The sequence below is a fragment of the Athene cunicularia genome (assembly GCF_003259725.1).
Source record: "Athene cunicularia isolate RWA chromosome 2 unlocalized genomic scaffold, athCun1 chr2_part1, whole genome shotgun sequence".
NCBI lineage: Eukaryota > Metazoa > Chordata > Aves > Strigiformes > Strigidae > Athene > Athene cunicularia.
The window spans coordinates 4,242,316-4,259,287 of record NW_020799095.1 but is presented as its reverse complement, the minus strand read 5'-3'; the positions used below and the strand labels follow the sequence as shown (position 1 = coordinate 4,259,287).

Genomic DNA, 16,972 nt, shown 5'->3' with positions numbered 1-16,972 from the left:
CCCTTTTGCCATCCATGCTGCCATCTAACAATAGATTTTCACTTACCCAGCACCATGTGCACAACCCTCCATCACCACATCCTCCTCACTTTTTGGCAGTCATCTGCATACTTAACTTACTTTTCCTACGGAGCTATTTGGGCCTTCTCTGAATTTTACAGGGTTCCAGTTACATTTCCTCAGAATTAAAGAGGTTCCTTTCACAGAGGCTTGCTGCAACAAGACACCTCCCTTTTAAGATTTCTTCAAAGGATAAGATTTGAACAAATGGTGGCTGGACGTAGAGCAGGTTCAGTGTGTTTTGCACATCATCCTGAGTTAATAATCTCATATGAAAACAGTCAAACTAAAAAAGTCTTCTGGCTTAACTTGGGCACAAAACCACCATTCCGGTTTGTGAAGTCTGTGAGTACGAGTTTAGTGAGGACCATTTTCAGGTCTGATTCCCACAGACAAGTGTCCTGCAGCAGGTGAGGAGAACACTGAGCCAATACCAGGTATAACTGGAGTTACGGTTTGACCCTTCAGTAGGAAAACACACATAAGAGTAGAACACGACAGCATTTAACTGAGCTATTTTGCTCTGTATCTTCCCTGTGAAGTCATATCATATCATATCCAGGAACCCCCGGCTCACGAATGAATGCAATATTTGGCATATTAACCCGACCTGCTGCCCCCAGGAAGCACGTTGTGTTTTAGGGTAACTCAACTGAAAATACAGATTTTGCAGTGGTTATAAAAGTCAATTTCCAAAAAGAAGAGGGTTTTCAAACCCAGTGCTCCACTGTAATTTAGCTGACTATAAACACCAGGGGTGAAATCACGACCATGGAGAGTTAATGGCAGTTAAAGCAATGACCTAAGGAGGGGCAGGACCTCTCTTCAGGCATCTACCAGCAGTAAAAGATGTGAGAAGCCATATCCAATACAGTGCCTGATGGTATCTCAGCAAGACCTAATGAGCTTTTGCCATAACAACATGTTTATAACGTTTGCTATGTCTTACAGCCATTAGTGAATATTCTTTCTCCATTTTTGCTTTGTAAAGAAAGCATCAGTTGAATGATACTTACTTATTCAGAGCTGACTTCCAAACCTAAAAGTTCAAAAGGCTGCATTGCAGGGGAACTTGCGGAGAGCTTGCAGTACAAGTTACTGCTGCTTTCAAGCCACTCTGGCAGAGCCTTAAGCCATGAAAGAAATGGGATCACAGAGGTGTTCCCTCTGCCCCACATATCATGAGCAATACCTAGATCACTCCCAGCAGATATACAGCTAGCCTGTTCTTAATGACTGCCAGTGCTGCAGAGCTCCCCCAGACATCCTCTTCGGTGTTTTTCTATCCTAATACTGAAAGGTTTTCTTAACATTTAAGCTGAATTTTCCCTGTTTCTGTTTAAACAAGACAGTTTAAGGCGTTTGCGGGTTTTTTTTGTTTGGGTGTTTGTTTTTTTTCTTTAAGGCCAAAGAATTCTGTTACATCCTAGATCATGTTTTTGAGCCATCTCATGATTCCCACTTTTTTTTTTAAAAAAATTTTTTCCCTGGAACAAGGGAAAAAAGACCCAAGTGGTCTATATCTTTGTATAAATACAAATCCCAGAACTGGTAATTTGAGGCCTTATCAGTACTCTTTCAAGAAAGCCAAATGTAACTTTCAGGATATGACTTATCCCAGTACAGACCCTATAGCCAAGGTCCCACTGAAAGCCCCAGATATGCCATACTGATATTGAATCTGGGCTATGCAGTGCTGTGAGTCACACATCCGTCGAAGTTGTGCTGAGACTCGCAGCATAGAAACTGCCAACTCTTTAAAAAGAAAGATCCTGTCGAATTAAGTCAAGGGTATTTTCACTCCGCTTTTTCTTTACACTGACAATTACATGGATGCCGCTTTCAGAAATGAGGTTTAAAGTGCATCTCCTCCTTCCTAACTGGAAGATATATCAATGGGCTAAACCATCACTTATTGTGGGAGAAATCCAAGCACCCAGCTGTTACACCTTCCTATCAAGCAGCAAATAACTTTCCCAGATAAGAAAGACATGAAGCCTGTTATTCACAAGAAGTCTTATTATCACATCCACACCACTTCCACCCCATCTGCACAAAAAGCCCACCTCTATTTTACTTCTACTTTCCTTGCTAGTTTGTTGTGTAACAAGCCCCAGATGTTACTGCAGCTACCATGGATCATTCAGTAGCCAAAACCCATCTGTAGTCCTCGTCACCAACAGTGTAAATGGAGCCCAAGAACTTGTCCCCTTCTTTTCTCAGCCCTTGTAGGTGTTTCATTCAATGCCTGGAAATTATTTCCCTACCACACTGCCAAGTATTTTCCTCTTAAGCCTTTTATTAAAATGCGTATCTTTACAGAGGTGATTAATACTACCTGACAACCCAGATGAAAATTAAATAAGCAGCCATTGGATACTTGAAACCAAATCAAAACAAATCCAAATCCAAATGCCTGAGTAAAAACCGGAACACTCAGATACTGCCAAAATGGAACATTCCACAAGTTCACTTCAAAGTGCTTTTTATGAGGCTATTTTAAATTACAGGATACATTCATGATATTTGTATATTAACTATAGGATTTATTTTATGACATAAAAATCATAAACATACAACAAAAATATTACCACTGAAACAAAACTTTTCCCCTTAAATAAAAAGAAATATTTCACGTTACCTGAATCACTTTTTCCCCAGAAATCTAATTTCATGTAAAATTTGTTTGTTTGTTTGTTTGTTTTTCTATTTTGATTTGCAGTAAAATACATTTTCAGTATCTCAATATTTTCCAAAGAAATTCCATATCCTGGTCATCTGGTACTAGATAGTTTTTCAAGCATATCACAAGTATTAATCAATACTGCATCATTACTAAATTTATGACACTCACATGCACACAACCTGCTGAAGCAAAATACAGATAAACATGAATCAAAGCAAGTTATTATAGCTACACTGAAGACAGATATATTGTATTTCACTGTCGTATTTGTTTCTACTTGCTACATCAATGTAATTTATATTTCATATTTATGAAAGAAGACAAAGAGATTTTTCAGAGAAATATTTCAGATTTATGAAAGAAGCAAAAAGAACAAAAATCCACAGCACCTCAAAATGAATACATCCTGCTGCTTTTCTTAAGAAACAACAGCAGCAAGAGATATTAATAAATTCTCAATCCGAAAGGCATTCATTTCCTGCTGTGCTATTACTATGTATTTATCCTTTGCACCTACCCACTGAGAGAAAATTCAGACAGAAACCTTATGTAAATAAACTTCACAATACAGAAAGTGACATCAAAACACTCTCAGGAACATTTGGTCATTGAACTCTGCATTCATGTTAATAACACGAAAGTATTTACAGTTAAAATACAACTGAACATAAATGGCTATAACTAAATGCACCATTCACCCACAGGAGAAATGTTTTCCATTACCACAGCAGACACTACATGAAACAACAGAACATAAAGCCACTTTGATTAGTTATTCAAATTACCTAAGTGAAGGCTTTTCTTTCTGCAAACTTCATTTTTAACTCACAGATTACTGAAAAACAGCTGAACAACAAAAATGTAAGGTCGATGAAGCATAAAAATTTTCATAGAAGAGATACAAACTCTGCTCCATCAGAAAAAAATACCAGAGGATAAACCATGCAAATTAATTCTGTAATCCTGATTAGGAAAATACGCAGGGCTTTTAATATAGAGCTCAAGAATGCCAAAAAGACAACAATCCTCTGCTTTAAGGTCCGTTTCTATTCTTATATTGGGAGAAAGCTGTGAAAAAACAGCTGTGAAATGCCAGCAAAGATGAGAAGATGCATCACCATGTACAATCAAAGAGAAAAGTGGGCTCATTTCAAGATTATTTTAAAAAGAAATGGGGAAAAAAAGAATCAAAAAAGCCGAAAACCTTAACGCTTTGCTGTGCAGATGCGATTTCAGTTCTGATCTTCTGTACCAGTTATCTCACCCCGCAGTCCCAACTTCTGCTGAAGCAGGCTGCACTGTTTCCTTCTGGGAGCTGTGCACGCAGTGACTTCACCACCTATTTCTGAGATGACATGTATTTGTAGCTTTGCAACTCCACAAGCCACAGAGTGGCTTAAGAAACACCTTGTTCTGCTGGAGGCACTGCCATGCTATCTAGCAGGAGCATGACACCTCCAAATCTGTGTCCCATGCAGGTCTCTAGCTGGGAGGTGTAAGGGATGAATTTCCTTGCCACCCATTCACCCACCATGGTAGGAGGAGTGAGACGGAGTGATGCTGCACTCCCCAGATAGCAAACTACCCAGACAGGGTTCAGATGTTTACCCAGTAGTTCAAGCAGGGAGATTTCCTTGAGTTACAGGGGAAAATAGGCTAGATGAGGAATAGCTGGCCAGCCCCAAAAGGTCAGCTCAGTCAACCACTGCACCTCAGCAGCTCTTCTCAGTATGGACCAAGGGCAAATAGGGACTCAAGTGAGGATATGTGATGCTGTGCAGTGGTACTCTCTACTGCTGTGGGCAAGTGAGCGTCCTAAGCATACTGTGTATGATTCCTAAGTTCCTTACCATTCTATTTCTGCTTTTGCAGAAAATGAACCTTCTGTATGTTGTGCTACTTATGAGTGGAGCTCTCTTTGATTAAGCCTTTAATACTCACAGGGCATACTTTTTTTTCCCCTTCTTTTCTAAATATTTTTTTTTTTGTCAAACTAACTTCACAGTCACTGCATTTAAAATGGTGGGATTTTCCCTGTTGCACAACAAGTATTTTTAGCTGGAATCTTTATTGTGCAAGCTGTCCAGCAGTCTGACAAGAGCTAAATTCCAGCTTATGGCTGAAAACCGTAGAAAAAATTCTAAAGCCTTTACAAATTACACAAATGAGACTTTAATCCCAGCTGGCCTCACTAACGAGGGTCTACATCTGGGCACACATACCAATGTCCTTTTAACATGGATTTTCAGCGATTTGAATTATGAAAAATAAAAAAACCCCAACCTCTATTTTTGTAAATACTTGTATCACAATAATAAAAAACAAACAGTCTTGCAAACACAATTAGCCAGACTGTCAGAGAAATATGGCTGTTTCTCAAAACCAGTCCTCCTCTTGGGTAAAAAAAATTTGCCGTCCAGAGGAGGATTCACTTCTCTAACAAAACAGAAAACTTCAAAGCTTCTCCAGGGCAAGTTTATTCTCATCTGCACAAGGCAGGGGGTGTCTTCATAGGGCACCTGGTTGTGGTAAGATGCGTGCTTGGGTGGTATCAGCAAGTTTGATCAAAAGCAATCAGGACAAATGGAAGGAGCTAGAAGAAACAGTGTATGAACAGGACGGGTGAAAACAGGAAGAGCTGCAAAGCTGCCAGGTCATGCACATGGAGATATGACAGCGTGCAATGGCTCTTTGAGTCCCTTAGTGCTGGCTTTCAATTGCTGGCAGCGTGTGGAGTGCAAACATCTCGGTCCTTCTCAGCTATGTCCACAACGCTCGTTTGCGAAGAGTCCCTACTTCACTCACAGAAGAAACACGGGCTGAGGATTTTTGAGTTCCCATTAAACTGGGATGAAAATATGGTAGCCAAAGGATAGATGTCTCTTCCTGCTTTAATTGCATGAGATATCACTACCACAGCTTTTAATGTTTGGTTAAGGCAAATCCACAGAGGCAATTTTTTTAAGAATAAGGATATCAAGTTCTAACATTTTTCCAACTATGCTGTTTAGGCCCTAAGTAAATAAAGGGCTAAGTGAATAAAGTTTAATGCAGACCTACTGCATACAAACACTCTTGTACTTCCACCTGACAGTGGCAGAGAAGGTCCCATTACAATAACAGGAGGCGTCTTTACTCAGGCATCCCTCCTGTGTGTGGTGACCACAGGGAGAGGCAGGGCCAAGAAGAGAATTTCTGAGACATGGTTTACTCTCATCTCTCACTAAAAGGGAGGGAATGTAGGTCTTTTCTCAAGCAGATCTCGTCCCATAAAGAAGAAAAAATTGACGGCATTTAGGGGAAGGAATCCTAGCTACTAGGATTTCCAGCTGAGCAGGCTGGTTATACTGTGAACTGCTGGCTGCTAATATGGCTCATGGTGCAGGCTGCCAAATGGCTGCTGAGCCTGAGTGGATCCGTGACAGAGAGGGGGAGATGTGTCTGTCTACCCTTCTGTGCATCTAAGGTGGATGCCTTAAAAAACAAATTAAAATGTTCTTTCTTTCTGCATGTACATAGTACTTTTGCCAGAGGGCTGTAGGTAACTCTTACGCTGCCTCTGCCCTTGTCATTCTTTTTCTCCATTCTTCGTTTTCCTTAGGAAAACATGAAAGTGGGATAAATGATTCGCTTACATTGCTGAAGACAAATTTGGAGAGTACTGGGGCAGGCAGGCAGAAGGCAGTGCATTAAGAATGTCCTCAGTGTATGTGCTGCTCCATTAACGTACTGACTTTCTTTTAGTAGGTCAGACTACAACAAATCACCAGTCCTTGTCCAGCAGATCTAGAGATATGAAAAAGCCTATTAGCTATAATGCTAAAATACGATCACAAAGCCTGTGCAATTCAGTATTTGCCCTCTTACAAAGAGAATGCAGGTGCTAAAGTAATTTCTATTACATACATACTCAAGGGAAAATAATTTAATGACCATTTTTAAAGGATGGTGTTATGGATAATGCAAACATATTTTCAACCAAAGTAAGCTAATAATTATTTTGGGCCTAGAAAAACATTAAAAAATATCATATAATTGAGACACAGAACAGATTAGTTTCCATGAAGACAGATTAGTCTACATGGAGTTAGACAGATACATTAAATCTGGTAACTGTGTAACGGAAAGTGGAATGATAAAAACAATTATCTCTTCTAGGTATGAATCAAAAAAATGTATACTGACTATTCAAGGGTGTTTACCCTCAAATTTTCTTTTAGTTATGATGAACTTTCATTAAAAAATACCCTTTTCCATTTTCTTCAGGAGTTGATTTTTGACAAGGAGTAGGAACACTAGAGAAAGAGGGAAATCAAAAATCAGAAAAAATCCTAATTGCACTGAGTTTAAAGATAGAAAAAAAATTTACATCCTCTCTCAGTCCCGAAAAGTAAAAGGTTGTACCAATATAAAGCATTAAGAGTATCTTAATGCTTTATACTTTCAGCATATTAAGGAAAATAATAAAAGGATCTACACACATGAACATTTGACTCCTAGGATGAATCATATCCTGAATAATGACAGATTAGTCCTGCTGCTTTAAAATATTTGGGTTTTATACATCTAATGCATTTACAATATTAGTTAAATAAGTAACCTGAGATGATAATATTACTCTGCCAACTGCAACAATGGGATTATTTATTGAGTACACCTGAAATAAAATCACAGGTAGTGAAAAGAGCTTGTCTAGAAAAAGTCTAGAAACAGAGTTAGAAAAAAGAACTTCTTTCATAAATATTAATAGAAGTATTTTTCAGATCAGAGCCAACTATCAAATCCTGTGATACAATCTATGATCCAACTCCTAATTTTTTGACAGATTAACCCTTTAAGGATCAAAGTGCCATAATTCTATAGTAGGCAAAGCAGCTAATAAAACTCTTTTACATATATCCTATTTTATGCTTCTTTTTTATATGGATTTTTACTACTCTTTACAGCCAGGAAGTATATACCATATATCACAGTTACTTAAAACTTAGTAGTTCATTGACAATAATGCCATTACCCTAAAGCAATTAGGAACTTTGAAAGGAAGCCAACTAAAATCTCAACAAATAAATAAATGGCCAAATATCCTTCAAATTAATTTTACAGGTGAAAAACTGAGGCACCAAAAGACTCACTTCCAGTTACTTTGGAAAGCTAGCATGTTGAGAAAGGAATTCAGATATCTTGACTCTAAAGCCTGAGTTTTCAACTCAAGTTGAACCCTTTCCCCTTCTGAGGCGTTAAACACTTGTCTTAAAGCTCTATTTTCCCTTCTGCAATTTGTTAAAATTAAATAGATTAAATTATTGTGTCAAAGAGAAAAGGAAACCAACACTCTCAAAATCTTTATACATGAAGAACTCTAAGCAAGATCAAAGGGTTGAGTAAGGCACTGTGACAATGCATGCAATTCTATTCCAAATCCACTAGACAAGCAGCATATCTGAACTTGGAAACAGCCTGTAGCCAAGGATTTTTCAGATTGTTTTGTTAAGATATACGGCAAGAATTATAAACGGCTGAACACATGACAACAGATGCAAATCTTGGAAAGTGATCATCTGCATTAAGCCTATTTTGCACTAGTACAACAGCTACACTGCTTTGCTCAGAAATGCATCAGAGAAATAAGACATTCACATTTGTAGCCAGAGAGCCACAAACACGTAACATAGCTCAGCCAACTCCTGCCATACAAATCCCTTTGTGCAAGCCTGCACTCCCTGTGGCCCAAACACTGTCTTCATTCTCAGAGGATTTGAGATGACGCAAAAACCTATGTGCCCACACCTACAGGCTTCTTCACAGTTTCTCACACAGCCTCATTCAGAAAAGACCATCACTGCTCAAGAGGGCAATCATCAACACAGCAACATCTTTTAGAAATATTTTGGCCAGTATGATCAAAAATGTTCCACATTTACTGAGACATCAGCAGGAGTCAGGCCAGCCTAGTGAATGTTTTTAGTTATGTTCCCTGTATTGTATAAACAAGATCATCACTCCAAGTTTGGGCTTATTGTAAGCTATTGAAACCTAAGCTAACTTAAAATTCCATAAAGTAGGAGGGTGCAGGAGAAGAGGGAATGGCTTTCTGCCCCGATACCACCCTCAGATCCAGTGTCACCACTGAATCTACCTGTAGCATGTTATTTTGGGTAAAAGTTTTCATAACAGTCTTCAATCCTATTAGAAAATAAGACATGCACAAATCGCTTTATATCCTTGACAGCAAAATGCATCTGTCACTGTACCAGTAAAAACGTCTTTGGAAAAATTAACATCAGGGCTCTGATTTAACCTTCATATTAACATGCAAAGAACAAATCAGCCACTTCAAGCCATTAGTCAATACATGGGGACATGAGGATAGCAAGGCCACCAAGAAAAAGTAAATGATGGCACATTTGAAGACAGTCATATGGGGCTATACAGTACAGAAAGGGATTGCAATATCCACCTCCACTCTAAACAGTCTTTTTCAGACGCCTATATGTATGCTGCAAGGCATAGAGAGGGAGCATACAGCCACACAGCACAACACACGTGCATATGTTGTGCAGCACCACAGGAGTGTAGTAGATCTACATATGCTGTTTTGGAGCTACAGAAGTCACGCATTCAAGACTTCTCCACTTGCCAAACCGAACTACTGCAACCATGATCACAACACTTCAGCTAGGTTATGCTCAAATTATCCATCACTTAGGGTCTGCACTTACTGTTTTTTTAGGACAATGATGAAACTTAATTGGTAGAGGATCACATTCCTTCACAAGGAAGCTCATTTCTGTTAACAAAACCTCTGATAGCGAGGGAGCAATATGTTGCTGCCTTTAGAATTGAGTCACTTCAGTAGGAGGACAGGGAGGATGAAGAGAACATTGAAAGGTTTTTTCAACATTAAATCTTCAAACACATCATAACTCAATTTGTACAGATGCCAGACACTCCTTTTGGCAGACTGCATGATGTCTTGTTGTATTCTACAGCCAATTTGTTGACTCTAATTAGCAATTTGGGAATAAAGCAAGAAGAAAAGATAAATGGAAAATAGAGTGCACAGTGCCAGCAACTACAGTGGGACACACACACTTGTTCTTTTTTTTTGTTTTTTTTTTAATGTAGCTGAACATAGGCTGCATCCAGCTGTTTCTTCAAAACCAGCCATGGGTGTGAGCAGTTCCATATTCTATTTGACTCTGGTTGGGTAAATACTTGGTCTCTTTTCTGTGTAAATATCACTTGTGATTTCCTGGGTGAACTCCAATGTGCAGCCTAGCAGGTGAAACCACATATCAAGGAACACATTTTTTTCTTTTTTAAAAATTTTTTACAGTCTCTTGTGCTGTGTTTCAATAGCAAAAGCCTGGGCCTCTCCAAATTACTCAGTCCCCAGAGCACTACCATACATAAGTTAGCTATCCAATACAGTTTAAAACACTGATCAAATCCAAGTTCAGCAAGTTTCAGGGTATTCAGTTTGCTCCTCTAAAATCCCTTGTGTTCTAGGATTTTCACCTCTTTTTCTAGTAACTAATGAAACAAACTGGTAGTGTCAACACACTAAATAACCACAAAAGACACTTACACAGCCACTACGTTCTCTTGCATGAACCACCACATTTATGTTACTACATTCTCTGACATGAACCACTAAAGCATTTACATCAAATATCCCTAGGATCTCAGGATTTTGGCAGATTAAATAAGGTAAGAAAATACAAGCAAAACAGAAAAGACTGTAATGATTAAGCAAAGGAAAGACAAGAAGCATGTCTACTTTTTTCTATTGTACCCAGGCCTCTTTCAGGGATCTTTAGACACAAAGTCCCAGCAGTAGATGTAATCTTTCCTTGGGTTTGCTATACACTATCCATAAGCCTTTCCTTCACAAACAGATGTTTTGGGCCCTTATGCCCTATTTCTCCTACTTCAGGAAATTAATTTTTCTCACAGCCAACAACTGATAGTTTATCACCTCTCTTTAGCCATATAGCTGTATGCAGGGACTTGCACTGCCTGCAAATGGCCTGTTTTGGCTGAAAGGGAAGAAGCATCCAAAATCATGTAAGGTCCTCAGCTGGCCTTTACTTTGATGAAATGAATTTCAGTTTGTGGCTATGACTCTCCACTGAGGCTTTCCCTAAGCCCTGCCTGCCTGGGCTCAGGCAGTATTACACTGTTGAAGTATCAGCCAGCTCCAGGATCTCTCATGGCTTCATGGATTCTCCTGCCTCTCTTGAATCTTCAGGTGCAAGATCTGGGTACCACTTCCCTTTGTGAGCTATGGCTACAGAGCCATGGTATCAAGGAAAAGCAGCCTCCTCTCTCCTGTATGTATGACAGGTAGCATGTGCCTCATATAAGCTAACGCAAAAGGAAGTCTTCTTAGTCTTCTTTCAGATGTTTTTTGAAGAGCATTTTGTAACCTCTGTTCCCTTTACAGACAATGCATGTGGGAGGTGGCAATTGCAGAACTATGAATCAATGCACCTAAAAGAGATGGATGAAGCATTTTGGTATGAACATCCATCCCAAAAGAGCTTCTGATCACCTTCACTATGGTCAATACTGACATCTACACCTTCCCTCAACATTTCCTCCTTGATATCTTCATGGTCTAATGCCACACTACTCTTACACATGCAAAAATTTAAACAGAACAACTCCTGCTTCCACCACTACCTTTCCTTTTTTTCTCAAAACTCATGGGTTTGGGTTTTGGTGAAGACAGCTCCTTTCACAGCTTCTGTTGCTGGCACAGTACAGAGCACATCAGTGACACAGGTGGGGTATAAGACACCCATCCGTGCTGAAGCAGTTCTTCATCATTTCTTTCTCAACAAAAGCAAGTATATCTTAAACAGCTGCCTTTAACAGAAGAGTGAACTGAAAACTTGCAGTGGCTTTGGTGAGAATTGCCATTAACATGCCACAATCAGCCACGAGAGTACTCACACAGCACTGATGAGCACGTTAAAACCCACAAGTAATAAGAAGTTTAATTACACTCCTTATAGTAACATTTCAAATTTGCATTTTGAAAATATGGTACATTCCTTGTGAGAGATGACATCTGATTTTGAAACACTAACTCAGGACAGTTAGCCATGAATATTTGGCTGCTAAGTCATTTGTATCTCCTTCATGAAGGAAGAGTTCCCAAGGGGCATGATATTTATACCAAAACATTCAAGTTTACTTGATCACAAATATACAGAACACTCACAATTCTTGAACAATTAAAGAGGTTATACAACATGTGCAGAGTTTCTCTCTTTTCTCCTAAATTTTTCCTTTGCCCCCTCCTCATAATTCTATTAGGGCAATAGCCTCACTGGCATGCCATAGCACTTCAGCCAGGCACAGGCTAGCACACACACTGGCCACTGCAGCTGCACCCCTTGGGCTATCTCACAGATTTTTGGCATGCCCAGAAGGTGACTGGCAGTAGCTGGCTGATGTGCAGCAACTAGGCAGTAATCAGATGGTCTATCTAAACAGGCAGCCTGCCCATTTTGGCCATGATGTCTAGACTTCAGTCCAGTATGCACAACAGCTCTCACTAAGTCTGCCAGTCAAACAGGTTACGAACACAGCAAGAGCTGTGATCTTGTGATGGGTAGAAGATAAGGGGCACAAAGAAGTATGTGAGGTATAAATATAGGAAAAAGTGACAGATGCAATCCAAATTGGCTTGCTTTTGCTTGCTATGCATCCCTGATCTAAAGAATTTAGAATTTAGAGTTTAGAATAAAGAGTTTAGAATTTAGAGAATTTAGAATAAAGAATTAGAGTTAACCAAGCAGTAGTTATTTTCTGTCACCACATGCTCCTGCAATGTATTAGAGCTTGCAAAACATGGGACTATAACAAACATCCCTTCCCCTAGTGAGAAAACACAGTGAGAGTCACTAAAAATCACCTAAGTCTTGGGAAATTTTGCATACCTCTACATGCTCATTCTAAAAGTTCTGGTACTATATAAAAACCTTAGCTTGCTTTGGGAGATAACAAGGAAAATAGGTTCACTGTGCAAACAAGAAACAAGATCCAAAAATTTGACTGAAGTGGTAGAAAAATCCACTTTGAGAGATCTGCATTATTTTCTGTGCCTCTTGGGACTTTCTTAAAGGCCTGACTCATGTTGATGCTTCCATCTTGGACCTAGTTCCAGTCCTGACAGCAAGACCAACATGCTCTCACTGACGGGCAAGTGTTGTAGTAAAAGTGTAAGACAGCTTCTGGAGACAAAGTGGCAGAAGGGTGAGAAAAGTGGTTTCGGTTCACCTGTGCCACTTCTTCCTCTATCTCCTTATCATCCTTGTTCTTTTGCAGTCCATGTCAGAAGGGGTTGTCCAAAAATCTCAAATCCTCCCTCAAAACAAAATGCCCATTTGAAGTCTTATTTCTGTGCATCACACCCACTATGCCAAATTCACATCAACACTTTAGCCCACCAACACCCCAAGCCTAGCAAACCCTAGTATAATTAAATGCCGCCCCCCACCTTGGCTTCAACAGCTGATTCTTCTGTGTCTGCCTGGCTCTTGCTTTGCATTTACCAATACTCTCCTTACCTATCAAATTTCAAAGCAAATTAAAAAATGCCAAGATTACTTGATTGAAAAAAAGTTTTCTCCACTTAAGGACCCACTTAATTTTTTCCACCTAAGACTTAAGGTCTTGGACAATCATCAACAGCTTGCTGTTGACATTTGGTATGCTGGCATAAGAGTTAACTGAGAGTGGCCAAGGAAACCAGCCACCCACTGTCCACATCAGACTGCCTAAGGCGCCTGACAGCACAGAATGCCCCCCACTGTCAGTATGTTGGTAGTGATCTTGAGAAATGCAGGGAAAAAAAAAAAAAAAAAAGAAAAATCTAGTGCGGGTAGCAAAGAACTAAATAGATTTTATGTAAGCGTAGTCCAACAGTGTGGCAAGTTAAAATGGTCAGAAAAACTGAAAGAGTAAAAAGCCACTGAAAATGTCTTCCTCATTCTTTTGAGAGAGAGGTGAATTGACTGGACTTGGTACAGCACTGAATCTGCCAACTGTATGTAATATGTTCAAAACACTATACAACCTGCAGATTTACATGGATTAAGGTATTTCAGAAGGTTGTGTACAATTAGTGTCTGTGAGAAGCTCTTTACATATACACACCCTATGAGTATTTGCAGGAAGAGAACTGTTGTGGGAAACAATGTATCTTGTTAAACAAGAGGTCAGAGAGAAGCATCACAGATCTGGACAGACAGGTTAATGGTTGCCTTGGTACGTTAAATGTCATTTCCATGCTTTATGTCAAAGTTCAGCCAGGCAGTTCAGAATGGCATTAGGATCATTATTATTTCATTGATAGGAAGTGGTTTGTAGCAGCAGCCTCTGAAATTAATTTCTAAATTCTCAGCTGACTCACACAATTTGTTAGGCACTTGTGGCTTCAATAATCATTAATAGATAAACCAAAGGTTTGTTAGCACTGACACTATTTCAAATTGATCTTGATGTTATTATGATCAGAACTGGATTTCTGGAACTGCGTGACATTCCCCTGCCTCAGTAGCTGTGAGACGACGATGCTGCCGTAGGTGTAAAATTCACTCAGACTTTTATTGGAGTCTTTGATGAGTAATAAGCACAAAAAGCTGTTGTGTAGGAAGGGAAAAGTGACCATCAAATCACAAATTCCAGAACCTGCCAGTAATGCAAATCCCAGAGTGGGCCTTTCTCCAGAAAACATGTTGAAATCTATGTTGGGTGGCAGCAACTACTCAGAAAAGCACTTAGACCTGCAATGGAGATACATGGCTATTATTACGCTTTATAGTAAGATCAGTAACCCAGAAACAAGAGTCATGGCTATCCTTAGCTTTCAGTACAACAAGATCTAATGAATTTTTTATAATTTAGCACAACACTTTTTTTTTTTTTTTTTTACTACGAGAAACATCCATTTACAAAGTCTCCACTAACAGTAACATTATTTTTCAACTTAGGAACAAGATAGGTGACATTAACACTGGCGTTTGACAATGACTTTTCTGTTTCAGATGAAGCTGTCTTTGTATCAAAGTGATGATGCATGTTCTCCCTCGGCCTCAGGTGTACCACTTCTCCTCCCTTTTAGCCTTCAGCTTGCCTATTCTGTCTTGCTCCCTTTCTTTTTTACAACCACTAGACCTGAGTTCCCATTTCAAGAAGCAAACTAACCCAGGTCTGCCAATGCATGGCTGATGCACAGCTCCTGGAAGCCCATCATTGATATTCAGGCATCCTCAGTGCAGCTGATGGACCAGCCATCCCAAACCAGGGCAAAATGCCATGAAGTCTTCAAATTCCACCAGGAAGGAACGGTAGTGCTCCAGCAGATATTTTCTGCCCCTTAACAAATGCTCTCCAGACCTGAAGTGCCAAGCAGAGATGACACAAACAACAGGTTCTTCCTTTTCACTTTGCTCATGCTGTCCATCTAGAAGGCATAACTTAAGAGTGAGTGTGTTATTTCAGATATAAAATCTGGTGGCTCAGCTTGGCCAGCAAGCTTTCTGCTGTAGTACATCAGCATCGGTATTGTTTGTGGAGGGCTGTTTCTACAGAAACAAAACCTATGAATGCATTCACACACAGAGCATAGAGGTAAATTTCGCACTACAGAACATCAAGCAGAAGCTGAATTCTCCAGGAGCCAGAGTTCCCATAAAGTTATGAGAGAGGAGCAATTCTGGGTTACAAATGTTGCTGCACTGAGCTCTGTGGAGTACAACACCCATACACTGCCTAGTTTCTAGGTAAAGCATCAGACAAATCAATTGCCTGCTTTTTTCAGCCTTCAAGGCATGCAGAGTCCTTCAGCAGCATCAACACAATCAGTCCCAAATGGCCCCTGTCGTTTAGGACCCACACTTAAATCCTATGGAAATATTTCAAGGACAGAGATGTTAAAAGGTAAAAATTATTTGGGTTTAAATTCACCAGTGTCCTTAAATAATGATGCACAAAAAGGGCCAAATATGGGGAAACTGAACTCGAACTCTTCTGTAACTCTACTGACCTAAACCAAGTGAAAAAAGGGTTTCTATCAGATTAGCAGCATCAGCATAACCTGGCAGGACTAATCACATCTCAGTTTCTTGACATGCACCAAGTACTTTTGTTCTAACACTGTTGATGTAATAGATCTGTAAGTGTGTGTTTGTGAAGCTGAAAGGGGTATAGGGACATTGCTGACATCCACATATCTGCACCAAACAGGACAACATCACCAACCACAGTGGCACCGCAGGTCATTATTACACAGGGAGAAGGAAACCTATGTTCCTCCCATCTACTACCCCTTCCTCCATCTATTACCTAGTCATCTGGAATTTGCCAAAAAAGGTGTGCCAGCAGGTGCTATCACAGGGAAGAGCAGAGAAGCTTGTACTGGTGTGTGACCCTCTGGCTCGCAAACATTGTGTTGTCTCTGCGGGAACCTGGCCAAGTCATTCACCAGCTCTGTACTACTGCTGGCGTAACAGGGGAAGGAAGGGGCAGACAAGCAAATCCACTAAAAATGAGTCAGACACAGTCTTTATCAAATGACTCAGAATAACAAGTGAATAACAGGGATTATGAAAGTACAGACACTGTTGCGTGAGGCCATTCATATGACTTGTGTTCCCCAGTGACGCAAGAAGCAAATGAACTGAGGACTATTGACAATGTACAATTCCTATCTCACTGCCTGCAATACAATTTAGAGGATGCTTCCAGAGATAGGCTGAGCCAGAGATAAAAAGTGACATGAGACAGCTGGGATAGAAAGAGAAACAGACTAAGTTGATTTTTTATGTACTTTTTTTTCCCCCAGAGAAAGAAAAAAACGGACTGCTAAAGGCTTATCAAATGGGGCTCATTCTTCTACTGGTACTGCTTATTCCCCTGGAGAAGCGAAGTTTTCTGCATGACTCAGACTGCCTGGAAGCATAGCTCTTCAAAGCCACACATGTATCACCTGACACTATTGAGCACCTTTCTCCACCAGCCAGACATGGGCTGGCATGAACATCAACTGAAACCCAGGCCAGTACTTTGCACAGACCCCAAGGTAACTACACAAGCCTGAATTGCTATTATTCCTCCTAATAGTCCAGCAGCTAAATAGGATGAAGTTTTAGGCTCTGTCACTAGGATTTAGGGGCTGTTTGACATTCCAGAACATCACTCTATGCCAGGAGA

General features: G+C 39.9%; 1 protein-coding gene across 6 annotated transcripts in view; it reads right to left on the bottom strand.

The window, feature by feature from the left end:
• Positions 1-16,972, bottom strand: part of MYRIP (myosin VIIA and Rab interacting protein) — a 233,627-nt gene that overhangs the window by 71,379 nt on the left and 145,276 nt on the right. The window lies entirely within an intron of this gene.